The following is a 15,866-nucleotide window of genomic DNA, read 5'->3' as shown; positions in this document are numbered from 1 at the left end:
TCATATATAGTAAGAAATACGAAGAGTTGAGCGAGAAGCGTGTGGGGTTGGAGGATATAATGAGGGTATGAGATAACTTGTGGTAACCAGTCTGGAGCAAGGTGCCCGGCCAGATTGCCAACTGGTTGGTCGGGGAGGGGGAGGCCGGAGGGGAGGAGACACTATTGCATCTCAGCAGGGAAGGAATATGAACCAGGAATGGAACTACATGTACGTCTAGCCGAAATAGAACCATATATGGTAAGTTATGTACGTTAAAACAGCAATTATAAACTAAGTATTTCATTAATTGTACATGCCCATTATATAATTGTAGCGTTTTTACTACAGTTTGAACAATGACGGCATTTCAACAAATACACTCATACATGATAATATATTTGTTTTTTGAATTTTCCGTTTCAATGTTGTCGGACAAGTCGAAAGATGGCCGTTACTTGTTCTTTTCAAATATGGCCGAAAACCAAGTTCTTTTCACTCTGGTCGTTTCTAATTATAATATAAGACAGAAAAGTTTTCTCCTCTGAAGGCAGCCCAACCGTATATTTAAGCCTTATATCACTTTTATCATAATGTTATATGACTCTCTGTGATCCCTTAGGAATACGTAATTACCAGTCATATGTTTTCTTTCTAAGATACATTCTCTTTTTGCCACCAATGACCTGTACATTTCAGACAATATGAAACTGAAAAGTCAGCGTAATTATTTCAAATAGTGGTTATAATGGTTGAACGAAGGTATACAACTTGTACTGATCTTACAATATATTTATATTAAATCAGTTATGTACAAAGTTAATACGAAAATGCTGTATTCCATGTGACATATGCAAGGTCAAAATGCATTAACTTATATCGTATTGACCCATTCACCTCAAAAATTATAATATAACCCGTAGATGTTTGACCAGGCGAGATACCTATTATATGACAGAAAATATATGGACTACTAGAACTAGATTAAATCATGTAAACAGATTGATTAATGAATAAACATATTTAAACTCTATTTCGTTATTAACCCTTGAATCTGTTACCAGAATAAACATGTCAACGGATTGAAAATGATACATCTTTATGCAGGTGAATTCATTTTCAAAGAAATTTCCCGAAATTTTCCATGTTCAAAATAAAAGTTTATTTTCATTATGATGAACGGTTAAGCTAATTCATAGTGCATAAATGGATATGCATGGATAACATATGTAAAAGTTTTTATCAGGACTGCAAATATTCTTGAAATATTTACAATGCATAGTATCTCTCATAAGGAATGCTATATATTACGACTGTAATGTTTCGTATGTACAATGTTGTAGCCACATTTATCAGAACTGCATTGGACACGTGCCCACGTATACCCTATTCCACCAGGACTGTAGCTTGACATATGCATATGTTGTTGTTGTTGTACATTCTTTAATCAGGACTGTAGTGTGACATATGCACAATGTTGTACACCCTTTGATCAGGTATATTGTTTGACTTATTTATTTACAAAGTTTACCCTACTTCATCAGGGCCTGTATTCATGAAACCGTTCACATGCTCAAGTATGGATTTTTTTGCTCCAGCCTAATTTCTTGTTCCATTTATAAATTAGTAATAAGATCTAATTTTGTCAATACATTGAGGAAAACATTGAAGAAACTTTATGCCAAATACTAAATGGTTTTACATTTTATTTTTTGATCTAATGACAAGATTTAAATGAGTTACAAAAAAAGTTGGATTGAGCACAAAATCCATGCTTGAGCATTAAAACACTTTCATGAATACGGGCCTGGCCTTAAGTTTGACCTATTTACGATGTGTATACATTTTTATCATTACTACTTTGATATACTCGATCAATACAATGATGACGTACAATGATAATTGCTTAAAGGGGTATAAATTAACAAAACAGAATGAAGTACTGCTTTTTACACTTTGATTGTATATGTCTAAAAATATAAATTCTTCAATTTAAATTTGCAATATAATTGGTATATACCAGATGCTTATAAGTACCCGTTCGGTTGTGAACCACTTATCCGCTTTTTCAACTTTTTTGTATAAACGTCCTAGTACAACAAGGATGTGGGCTAGCTAACTTAACATACCATATGACATGCTATATGTACTTACATGAAGTTAATCATCTGGTCACACATTCAATTTGATGTACCATAAAGTACAACCTTTCTTAAGCAGAATTCCTTCTTTTTATAATTATATACGTTTTTTGTACTTGCGGTCAAAGACCTAGATAGTTATTGGGTCAAAGACCCCTGCTTACATCGGACCTTCATTAGTATAAACACACACACACAAATATATATATATATGGACATATAAACAGGTACACAAAGCTTTTCTCATCATATACCGAAGTAATTAGACTTTAAAGCCATACACAATCTTATATATACATAAATGAGATACTGCAATATATAAATATTGTTTGTGATTGATTGCGACTGGTGTATCAGGATACATGTGAGGTGAACGTCCTAGACAAGCCACATATACTTTCCACATTGTACACGTGAATCAATATAACTATGTACACAATCTGGCTACACACATAAACATAGACTATCACTATCACTATTAACGAACAATAGGAGGAATGCAAACTGGCTTTTACGAAATATGATATAACCCAAACACGTACACACACTTGCATTACGTTCGTCTAGATGGTTCTCTCTGAGTAAAACTGTCATGGTGTACGGTTTAGTATGGTATGGTAAAAAAAGCAGGTGACTGACCTTATGCTAATCAATATTTTCCATTACAATACGTCCACTCACTCCCACATACAGAACCTAGGAATACCGTGACCCAGTTTAAACCCCGTAGTGGACGGTCAATACACGAGACGCTGGATACGACTAGTGATAGGTGAATGACTTTAGATCTACAACTGGTTGAGATCAATACCCGAATGTTCTATTTAATGTCCTGTGGTTCTTGTGTTATTTCCTGACTATTTTAAACCATACCTAGTTATAAGTATACGACTGTAATTTTATATTGATAAAGATGATATCACTAAACCAGTATAGCCGATAATAAATTGGCATCAATATCTCCCTCTATATATATATATATAGTCGCTTTATGTCAATGTCGCCGAGGTGGATGACCTGGGTCTGAATAGTAAAACGCATTGTTAGCATCGCGACATGCTACCTGAAAATATGTCAAGGTGTAAGTTGTTCGATGCTTGTTATTTCCTTAAAATTATGTCAATCAATGACAATTTCACATACAGGTATTCAAGGTAGAATATGTTATCCAAAGTTTATCATTACTTGATCGAAATTCCAACCGATACAGCGAAGATATACATGGCAATAATTTTCTAATTATCAAAAAATAAGATATATACGAAGAATATATTTGACAAAGCATTTCAAGAATATCTATTTGGCATCAACTAACTTGTATAATTATAGAAATGCAATAAAATTCAGGTTAAAATATTGCCTTACCTAGGCCTGCAAGCTAGCTTTTCTTGTGATTCCGTGTAACCCTGGAATTCACTCATAAAAGCGTGGTCAGACATGACAGGTTCCTATCTACATGTCAAATACATTTATATATCATACGCGTAAGTATAAAAAGAAAAGAAAATATCACACCGTAAATGCACCGTGGCAGAACAAAAGTTATATTAATATACATGTATAATATTACTACAAACTCGAGGGGATATGTGTCTATGAGACTAGGCGGCACAAGGAAGTAAGCTGGCATTATAGTTTGAATTTAGAGTTACAAACGTGTAGGCATAACACAATATTGATATATGTATATCTACATGAATATTATGAAAAGAAAAATTCTCAACAATGAGTCTTTAGTACTTTCATCTCTTCTAGGAGATTCTTCAGTCTAAAGAATATCATAGAAGAGATGAAAGTACTAAAGACTCGTTGCTGAGAATTTTCCTTTTTATAATATTTCTTCGTCCGTAAGGATAATTTTTCTGCTTTTATAATATACATGAATATATATGAAAGTGGGCCTGGGTAAGAATACGACTCGTTAAATACAATTGAAATCAAACTTATGTAGACACAGACTATTTGAGCGAGCTAGTATACTATGACAAACCGGGAAATACAGCAAAGATAATGATCACAGAACTTGAGCAAGTCTGTGTATAACGTATTGCTAGCGTAGCACTAGTGTGTCATTCTCCGTGTTGACCGGAGCGGTCAGCGACCCCCTGTAGGCTGTAGGTATTGGGGCATAATGTACAATACATGTTTCCAACCTGTACGGGAATGCCAGATAATCTATGTACAAAAAGTAAGAATTTCTACAGAGTTGTTATAATAAAAGATAAATCCAATGTAAACATGTTTATGTATTGTAATAATATTGCAACAATAATATCATGGAACCCCCCCCCCCCCCAAAAAAATATATATAAAAGTGAAATAACTGAAAAATGTGTAAGCAATTATGTGATTATAATTGCATGAACAGTAGGACGAAATAACGCGAAATATGAAGACATGCCAATCATAATATGTATAAATATTAATAATTTGATTAAAAATTAAAGAAATAATTAAGTCGCAATCGAAAATAATACGAAATATGGGGGCATAGCTATTATATTACATGTATATATAAAGTATCATTTTAACTAGCATAAGCCTAAGTCAGACCCTCTGTGCTAGAACATAACACAAAATATGAAGACAAAACAATCATATTAGGCTTATGTAGTACTATTCAGATTAGTCAGAACATTTCCTCTCTCAATCAAATATAATAAACGAAATATGGGGACATACCTTCATATATATACCAATCATCTTATACATAATTATGTAGTATAATTTAGTCTAAAATAAAACAAGGTCATATCTTCTCCTCTTCCAATCGAAAATAACACGAACTAAGGGTATATTAGATATAAACTAATGAAACGAAACTAGGTCAGATCCACTAGAAATCAATAGAACGTATGTTGATAATAGTTATACTAGTTTTCATATCGAGGCAATTCTGAAGAAAGACTGCTATTAACTTCAAGATCTGTTCAAAATCCGTCGACTGTTCTGATATACAAGCAATACCCATATGTACAACAATTAACACGTACATCGTATTTCAAGCTCCCTAGAATGACCGGTGCGGTCAGTGACCGCCAACACACAGTGCGCATGCGTACAAACATGATCACATAAAAACGCCAATACACAGTTAGCATAGCCAGAGAGCGGCAGGTTTAACAGTTAGTGATCTAAAAATACCCATACTGCACGTAATAGGGATAGGTTTAGGGAGGAGTGGTATAAATTGGACAGTTGACTTTTTTGTCGGGTAGTAATACCAGAGTAGACCGACCTAACGCTGGGGGCAGTTGTGGGTGTATTCAGTGTGACTATGGATATTATAAAAGTGTTATTACCCGATGGAAGTTCACAGTGTCAAAGGCAATATACCACAGGTAACATTTCTAAATACATTTTTAATTTATAATACTACATTTTAGTTTGTTTTTGAATAAGTATTCTATCATTTATTCACATTTAGCATTCATATTAGTTTATATGTATAATCACGGTATGTCCCGGTTTGTCACGCTATCTAATTCCGTGGTATAATGATACGATTTCATTTTTCTAACATATTTTCGTATTGTTAATATTCTTACCTTCAGTACTTATCGTACCAGCACTTAACTTAATACATTATATATTTCTTTCAATTTGATATCTGAACACTGATAGTTTAGATAAATTCCGAACATAGCTGTGATATATCATTAGAGAAACCATATATACTGTATACTTATTACTGTTGATCATTATAGTTATCAGGACTGTAATGTCGAATTAAGTCATTGAAATGTCATTGTATTAACATTATTCTAGTGTCGTCATAGTCTCTGGAGTTGTAATATCGCTATAGTAACAGGAACGTAATGTCGTTATTGAAACATGATTGTAATGTCTTTATAAAAACACGATTGTAACGTGGATATAGTTACATAATTGAAATGACGTTATAGTAACACGGTTGTAATGTCGTTATAGTTACACGTTTGTAATGTCATTATAGTAACATAATTGAAATGTCGTTACAATAACACGATTGTAATGGTCTTATAGTAACATGGTTGCTATGCCGTTATAGTAGCAGGGATGTAATGCTGTTATTGTTAGATGATTGAAATGTCGTCAGAAAAGCATTATTGTTATGTCGTTTTAGTAACATGAATAAAATGTCATTATAGTAACACGTTTGTGAAGTCGTTATAGTAAAACGATTGTAATGTAATGTCGTTATAGTAACACGATCGAATGTCGTTATAGTAAAACGATTGAAATGTCGTTATAGTAACACGATTGTAGTGTCGTTATAGTAACACGTTTGTGAAGTCGTTATAGTAAAACGATTGTAATGTAATGTCGTTATAGTAACATGATTGTAATGTCGTTATAGTTGAACGATTGTAATGTCGTTATAGTAAAACGATTGTTATGTCGTTATAGTAACATAACTGAAATGTCGTTATAGTAACGCGATTGCAATGTCGTTATGGTAACACGTTTGTAACGTCGTTAGATCGTAACATTATTGTAATGACGTTATAGCAAGTAGGATTGTGTGTCTCTATGGTAACCTGGTGCAACAATACTCATTATAATTTATGTATACATAATACAATGATACATAATCAACATCTAGCCTTAATTTCTTTTAATTTGTATAAATAAAATTATTTTCAAATAACATGCATTATTGATTGTATACTTTCAGGTCATGTCTTTACGTAAAACACGTATTGCAGAAATGGCGTCACCGGGTCACCGGCTACAGACGAGAGGGTGTCATTTACTATGTAAATGGTGAGTATTTAATACTTTCGACTGAAAATATCTTTTTGCATCGATTACATTTCTTTTAACGTATACTTATCCGGAAATTATTCTACAACACTTTCATGTCATGTGTTAAATTATAGAATGGCATTTGACATATAGACTGGGAATACGTTTCAATAATATAAAAATACGTTACTTTTTTTTTAAATAGCTGCTATAATTTACCACATATTCACGATAGTGTTAGCAATTTCCCTTCATGCTAATTATTCAAAGAGATTATTATTCAAGAAATGAAAACAATCTAATGAATGCATTCATTGTTTAAGTTCATTAGACATTTGAATAAGGTATCATCTCTCCCTACTTATTTTCGTTCCTCTATACATTATTAACAGTTGATTTGTTTGTTCTAGATAATTTCCGTCTACGTGCTGTACAATTTGATTGAATAAATTTTAATACAATTTCGAATTTTATATCTATCACAATCAGGTTTTCCTATAACTGTAACGGACAAAAATATTAATTATTTTAGCATATGTTAATTACATACATAATGTAGTTTCTACCGGTATTGTTTTCAATATTCCGTCTTTGCGTATTGCAGAGTTATCTTCTCTTGAGAGCAGGTATTGATTGTTACGTCATTGGTTTGTGTGAGAAATTACTTCGTTTTCTCAAAAAAAGATGACGTTACTCTCACTAACAAATGACGTAACAATCAATACCTGCTCTCAAGAGAAGATAACTCTGCAATACGCAAAGACGGAATAGCCCATGTAACTGCTGATGCACCACAGTCATTATTCTTTGTTTTAACCATAAAAAGCAATATATTTTGGAGAAAGAAATGGATTGAAATTTGTGTCTCTTTTCAGATACTAAAATGGATGGGAAGCTGTAATTAGAACACCAGGCTTATGCTGTTGATAACACTAAAAGGTCTATCAGTTGACTTTCTGACGTCTTACCAAACTATCCATCAATCCAAAAATACGATAGCACAGCAAGACAAGCGACATAAATACACTTTCACCATCGGAGAGTTCAAAAGTTTCTTTGTCATACGAGTTTGAGTATGATCAACACTTTCAACGAAATGTGTGATACACACCAAAACGTGTCTGAAGTTAGACTGGTACCATGCTGTTACAAACGTTATAAATGAAAAGGATTTCCAAACTACGAGAACAAACCATCATCACCAAGAAGAAAGGTTTTCAACCAACAACAAAATAATATTGAAGTGCACGAACCTCATGCTTCTGGAATCTGTTGCCGAAAGGTGGATGAACTGAACGAGTTCCAATACGCAAAGATGGAATAGCTGTGAATGAGATAAAGTATGAGAATAAGAACATCTGTCTATGAGAATATGAATAATCGAGTGTGTATACAAATGTGAAAGTACGTTCGTATGAATTCTTGTGTGAATATGTATTGTTATGTGTGTGTACAAGATTAAAAGTGTGTAAAGATATTGTATATATGTAAGTCTAAATGGAAAAAACTTGTATATAGTTGTTAGTTTTAATGGAATTGAAAGAATTATTGATCTTTTGTAAATATGTTAAAGGAGGACCTCGATAGCCCGAAAACTTCCTCCTCTTTTAGAAACCAATGTTTTGTTTAAGTACATTTCGCATGTATCCAACATATTGGTTTTAAAGCGAGTTGTGCAGAATAAGTGGTTGGTCGGATTAATGAGGTTCTGCTTTGCATGTATGTAATATTGATATGTATCTACTGGCTCGGAAATAGACCAACAGTAATTGGATGATCATCCCGGTGAACTTGTACATAAAAAGACCCGTGTGTCTCATAACTATGCAAACTAATGTAGCATTGTAAAATATGCTCAGACAAATAGTCAAGCTGTACTACGCATGCTGCTTATTATCCACCCACCATACGCCTTATTTACTAATTAAACAACATTCACTTTCTAATCTGGAAAAATATCCGCTGTGTTTTTATAGTTGATATATAATAATCTATTAGGAAACATTCATATCTATAATTTAATCGACCAATAAGCCTGATGCTATTTTCTTGTGCCAAGTTTTTTTTTTTTTTGTGATAATTGACTATTATAAGAAAGGATATAAACATACTCGTGCGTGTAGCTTTATTTTAGTTTTGTTCGTCTTGATAATGATTTGCATTTGAAATAGGAACTCTTTTCTTTTACAAATTTATTTTGCATAATATTTATGCTAAGTCGTCTTAAGTGTATACGTTTTAGCTGGAGTGTAGTGGTGTAATATATCACTACTTAGTGCAGAGGGCAGAAGACAATATACGATATAGTACATTAAATTTCTATAAATAGATAGAAACCGTTAATTCTAATTTATGTTTATATATCATGAGTAAATTGTCAGCGTTTTGCAAATATAGAAGTGATACGGTTTTGGTCAATGATTATTTATAATTTGGCATTACATCTTTTATATTTGCAGAGAGTTTTGGGTGAATCTGGGGCCTTATAAAGACACATTCCCCTTGATATTTTCTAATTGCAAAATTCACTCTATTTTCCCGAAATCATGTTTTTGTGTGTGATATTTCACAAAGCTACAAGGAACAGGCTTCTGTCTAAGAGAGGTAGAAACCTCACTGATATGTACTTTAATAAATTATTGATACACCTATCTATTCAACATTACTAAACCTACGTATGGATATTCATAAGAATATTTTTCACGGTACTATATGTGATTGTCTTCTGTCCCCTCTCGCCTCCTTTCATATCGCTTGATATGGCTGTATAGAACATTAACGTTATTTCAAACGTTGTTGCATCTCAGGGGAATGGCTTAATCTGTTCTTTGGACAATTACCATTCACGGATGAATTATTTCAACCCGGTTATTTTTATTTGTGCCATTTTACCATAACATGCCATATATTGATATGCTTTTTGTAATCAGGTAAATTGGAGAGAGCGAGAGAGATGTTATGAAAGTGCGATTATCTGAATTGTATTTAGTGTGTGATGTTGTAGTATATGAATGGTGTATATAATTATTGAAAGATTATAGTTTTTGTGATAAATCTGTGTATGGAACACTTGTCCCTTACTTCTGTGAACTAAATGGACAATTGCGTATTTTTGTTGAACACATATGGCTACTCTTTAAATTACAAGATAAAGTATGTGATAACAGATTGATATATAAATATATTTTTCATTTTGATACTCGTAGCAGTGGCCTAGTAATATAATGTATTTATATAAGGACATGAATGTGTTTAGTTGATGTATGTAGAAGCTGCTTTTCGGAAAGGAATTAAGACCCAAATGCTAAGGTGTTAGTGTGGGTTAATATAACAATTACGCACAGTTTTAATGTGGGTTACTATTAAGATGAAACGTACCAAAACAAATATGCAAGGCTTCAGAAGATCTAGTTACAACAACATGACATAGAGACAAATGAAGGTCTTCCATGTTAATATGTATACTACTCTTTGTTTTGTCTGTGGTGAGACATCATGTGACATGCAAGTTGGAATGATTAGATCGATAGACTTCGACTAGATAAATCCACCCGGGGATATTGTGTGACGTAATAAATCCGTGTGAGTTGTTTGATGTGAATATATGCCTGTGAGTTACTACTGTAAAACATCCCGGTGAATAGTGTGACGTGTATAAATCCCCGTGAATTGTGTGATGTGAATGAATCCCCGTGAATTGTGTGGTGTGAATGAAAGCCTGTGAGTTACTACTGTAAAACATCCCGGTGTATTGTGTGACGTGAATAAATCCCCGTGAATTGTGCGATGTGAATAAACCCCCGTGAATTGTGTGATGTGAATAAATCCTCGTGAAATATTATGTGATGTGAAATGAGAAAGAATGCATTAATGATGCTACCCGGTGATAATGCGAAATGTGAAAGAAAACATTAATGATACTTCCCGGTGATCATGTGAGACGCGAGAGAAAGCATTATTGATGCTACCCGGTGATAATGCGAAATGTGAAAGAATACATAAATGATGCTACCCGGTGATAATGTGAGATGAGAAAGAATACATAAATGATGCTACCCGTCAAAATGTTCGATGTGAAAGAATACATAAATGATGCTTCCCGGTGATGATGTGAGATGAGAAAGAATACATAAATGATGCTTCCCAGTGATAATGTGATATGGGAAAGAATACATAAATGATGCTACCCGGTGATAATGTGATATGGGAAAGAATACATAAATGATGCTACCCGGTGATGATGAGAGATGTGAAAAGTACATAAATGATGCTACTCGGTGATAATGTAAAATGAGAAAGAGTACATAAATGATGCTACCCGGTGATAATGTTAGATATGTAAAAATACATAAATGATGCTACCCGGTGATGATGTGAGATGTGAAAGAATAGATAAATGATGCTAAACGGTGATCATGTAAGTTGTGAGAGAATACATTAATGATGCTACCCGGTGATAATGTGAGTTGTGGGAGAATGCTTTAATGATGCTACCCGGTGATGATGTGAGATGAGAAAGAATTCATAAATTATGCTACCCGGTGATAATGTAAGATGTGAGAGAATGCATAAATGATGCTACCTGGTGATAATGTGAGTTGTGAGAGAATGCATAAATTATGCTACCCGGTGATGATGTTAGATGAGAAAGAATACATTAATGATGCTACCCGGTGATAATGTGAGTTGTAAAAAAATACATAAATGATGCTAACCGGTTTTAATGTGAGTTGTAAAAGAATACATAAATGATGCGAGTTGTAAAAGAATACATAAATGATGCTACCCGGTGATAATGTGACTTGTAAAAGAATACATAAATGATGCTACCCGTTGATAATGTGAGTTGTGAGAGAATGCATAAATTATGCTACCCGGTGATGATGTGAGTTGTAAAAGAATACATAAATGACGCTACCCGGTGATAATGTGAGTTGTGAGAGAATGCATAAATTATGCTACCCGGTGATGATGTGAGTTGTAAAAGAATACATAAATGATGCTACCCGATGATAATGTGAGTTGTAAAAGAATAGATAAATGATGCTACCCGGTGATAATGTGAGTTGTAAAAGAATACATAAATGATGCTACCCGGTGATAATGATAGATGAGGAAAAGATTCAGGTTGCTACCCAGAGATCATGTGAGAGTTGTGAGAGAATGCATTAATGATGCTACCCGGTGATAATATGAGAATTGAAATAATACATAAGTGATGCTACCCGTTGATAAATATAATATATCACGAAATGTTATACTGTTCTGTGCTAAACTATGCTCATCCAATAGGATGAAAATGTAAATAATCTATGTGGATGAATATCCCGGTGAATTTAATTAACATCCCTAGTCCTATCGGGCCAAGGATGTCTAATAAACTGTGTATAAATGTGTTTAAATGGACCAATTTATGTTCAGGAAAATTTGACGTTTAACGGTTGTTATTTTACATGTAAAATACAATAAGAACATATTTTTAGGTCAAGCGATATAGTGAACGATGTTTGACATCAAATCTGTTATTTGTTTTAAGTATATTCCTTATCATTCTAACTACACATTCATTCTTATTATAACTAACTATATATATATCTTACCAGTATCTGTGATTGTAAATAACTCACACGAGTTCTGTCTATTTTGTTTAATCATTCCAATCTCTCGCTCTTGATACCCTAGATAAGAAATTTGTAAATATATAATACATCGCTGTCTAGAAACGTAATCTACCACGATAGACCGCGAAAAATTATTCAGTGGTTTACAATGTTAGTCACTGTACATAAGTGTAACAAGAACGTGATAACCTTAATATGAACTAGTTTGTAGCATTAACTTTAATCAATGATTGATTTCGTGTCTCTGGTAAATTGAGTTCACATTGAAGAAAACTATTTTGTGGCGTCAGAGCCCTGAATGAATCGTATTGTGTCTACTCTGCTACAAATACAATTGTAAATACCTAGGATTTCTTATAGCTTTTAGTATAACAAAATTACTTGACAATGACTTTTAAGAGGCAAAAAGATAATATGACATCATGTTATGAAACAAACAAAAACGTAGCAGAGACTCTATCTACCTGTTTTTGTACTATATTTCATTGTTAGAAAAATGTAAATATGTATTAGTTTGTAAAGCGTTTAACTTTGTATGGTAGTTGTAAAACAAATTGTAGATGGACGGTAATTTAGAAATTTTACATAAAAATTGAAAACCTTTCTTCAAATTAAACCATAGTACTTTGGCGTTTACTTTTATTTTAAACCATTCAAAAAATGATTTGAAGGAAAATCACCGTTGAAACATACAAAAACAAAATAATTATAAATTTCTTCAAATCCATTTTTCGTCATTTTAATTTGATGCTAAATTTCTACCTAAATCATGTACAAGGTTATTTATTTAAAGAAAGGTTTATGATGTTCAGTAAATGAACAAATCCGCGGATTCTGAACCAGTGCCATATTTTGAATTATATATTTAATCAACCATGTATAAATGTTGTTTCACAAACAATGTATGTAATCATGAGTCATGAATCCTAATTAAGATGTATATATACCTGTATATATGTACTTCATACTTTGACTTCTGTATGAATAGATGCATAATAAAATAAAATAAAATAAAACATTTACAGGATAACCTGAACAATTTGATCAAAATGTAATATTTTGGTTTTGTAAAAACATATTAGAATAAATGCAACTATGCAAAAACTAACACTGTATAAAATACGTGATCTAGATTACTAAAACATTGTTAAATATGCAAAGTGCAGAGAATTCAAATTATTGCATATTTTGCAACGCAAATATAGTTTTTTTCAAGCATCTATACTATATAATGTTTAAAGAGTTGAAATTTTGTAGAAAATCGATATGGTAATTTTTCATTATCTTTGTATTTAAAGTTTCATTTCATATCATAATGAGTTTGGATTATGATGAACGAAACAATTAATTTTTGTCATGACCTGTCGATAGAAATTGTCGTTTTCTTTTAAAAAGATAAAGAACACTTCAATGTTGAACGTTTCGTTCTAAAATCAAAAGCATAATGTGACTAATGTCAGTCAATAAAATAATCAAAATTGACCTGCTGTTGTTTGTTGTCATTATATTTATGGACATTGGACTGGTATAAAAATAGTTGCTGTAGCATTACCCACCTGCATCCGTTCCTACGAGGAGGTTCGAGCACCATTCAGTTTTCCTACGACACATGTGGCAGTTATATGAGTAGGTCTGCCACATCTATGGGCGGATTGGTCGAGTTGTTTACTCTCCGGCCTTCCACGCAGGCGGCCGGGGTTCGATACCCGAAGTCGTCGTACGCATGGATATTCAGAAAAAGTGTTTTTCTCCTGCCTACACAACTCCAACAACACAGGTGGAGTATAGATTGGTCTGGGTGGATGTTGCAGTATCTGTGCTGTAGCATTCAAGTGAGTTGGCACTATAAATGATACCAATGGAAGCACAGTCCCACTGCAAACAGAACGCATCACATTTCCAGCACACACGCAGGCATACACACATAGGGAGATATTAGCCAGGTGACATAGGACTAGTAGTTAGCACCGGATAAGGCAGCTCCCGAGAATTCCTCAAATAATGAATTGATTAATGTATATGCTAATTGTATTAACTGTATATCTATGTACTGTGAAGCGCTTTAGAGTGGCTTATGTTAGTTAGATAGCCTAGATAGGGCGCTAAATCAAATGTTGTATATTATTATTATTATTATTATTATTATCTATATAGTTAATTGCTCAAAGGAATACAACTATGTTTATATGCCATAGCACAGCAGTATATTTATAAACAAACTAACAAAGGTCAATATACCGTCATACACGAGGTGACGATTCAACGCCATTAACCTATTCTGAAGGAACGGTATGTCTTTTTACAATTTTGATAATTTAAACTTACATATTTTAACGGTAGTCTTATTTTTCTCCTATAACCTCTATAGAATTCCTCACGTCCAACTTATTGGATAAACCTGCTAGGAGTTGGTAAACAATTGTGGTAACCCACTAGTGGGTATAATACTAAGGACGTGATTTCATTGGCCATTTTTTAATTATGGCGCCAGGTTTCAATATTTGCGACATCATCTACCATTGTGACATCATAGTACATGACAATTGTTTCCCCGGTCAGAAAGAATAATAATGTGTAACCCAAGAGAAAAATATAGTGAAAATATCGTATCGTAAACTTCGTGTCTTTATACAATAGGAAAATAAACTTACTCAAGTTCGATAAACATGATAACCAACCATCACTCGTTTGGGAACCTCTTTTTATCTTTTTTTGGGACTTAAACAATTGCGCTTAATCAATTATTGAAGCGATAATCGATGATTCTGTAAATTACCACATATTGCATCAATTGTTGGTGCGCTAATTCAGCAAAGTGCTAATCTGTTAAAATTTGATAACGCGCAAAAATTAGAGTGCGTTATAATAAGTACATTTACAGTACACTCACTCCTCTTGTTAGTTTGTTACTGAACTGAAATCCTCCGATTGTGTTTTTCTTTTCTTAATAAAAAAAATGTTTTTGGAAAAGTTTGATACAAATCATACCAAAATATCAGCTTGATAGACCAAACAGTGTAAAATTGAATAGAATGATATATCAAGCTGATATCTTAGATTATTTTAGTAGAATTTGAAATTCGCATATACCGGTATGATTTCAATAGGGTGTATCGAAGAAAATGTTGACATGAGTTTTGACAGTCTAAAGCACCTTATTCAGGCGAGGTTACAAGTTTCAATATGTTGATGAAAATGTCCTCATATAATACACACAGAACATACTCATATTTTTACGAAAAATGTTTAAAAATAAATAAATAAATTACAAAAATAAAAAAAATATTTTTTTGGAATAAATAAATAAATAAATTATAAATAAATAGATAAATGAATACTAAAAAAATAACAAAAAATAGAAATAAATAAATAAAATAATACAGCTACACCCACCTGT

At 32.8% G+C, this 15,866-nt stretch overlaps 1 long non-coding RNA gene across 1 annotated transcript; it reads left to right on the top strand.

Annotated features, from left to right (window-relative positions):
- Positions 1-13,951, top strand: LOC110450893. The gene is made up of 3 exons (XR_002463017.1): positions 1-240; positions 6,778-6,866; positions 7,724-13,951. It is a non-coding gene; the product is annotated as an uncharacterized LOC110450893 (long non-coding RNA).
- Positions 13,952-15,866: the final 1,915 nt, after the last annotated feature.

The sequence above is a fragment of the Mizuhopecten yessoensis genome, unplaced genomic scaffold, assembly GCF_002113885.1.
Source record: "Mizuhopecten yessoensis strain PY_sf001 unplaced genomic scaffold, ASM211388v2 scaffold5547, whole genome shotgun sequence".
NCBI classification, from domain to species: Eukaryota; Metazoa; Mollusca; class Bivalvia; order Pectinida; family Pectinidae; genus Mizuhopecten; species Mizuhopecten yessoensis.
This window is presented reverse-complemented; position numbering and strand designations above follow the sequence as displayed.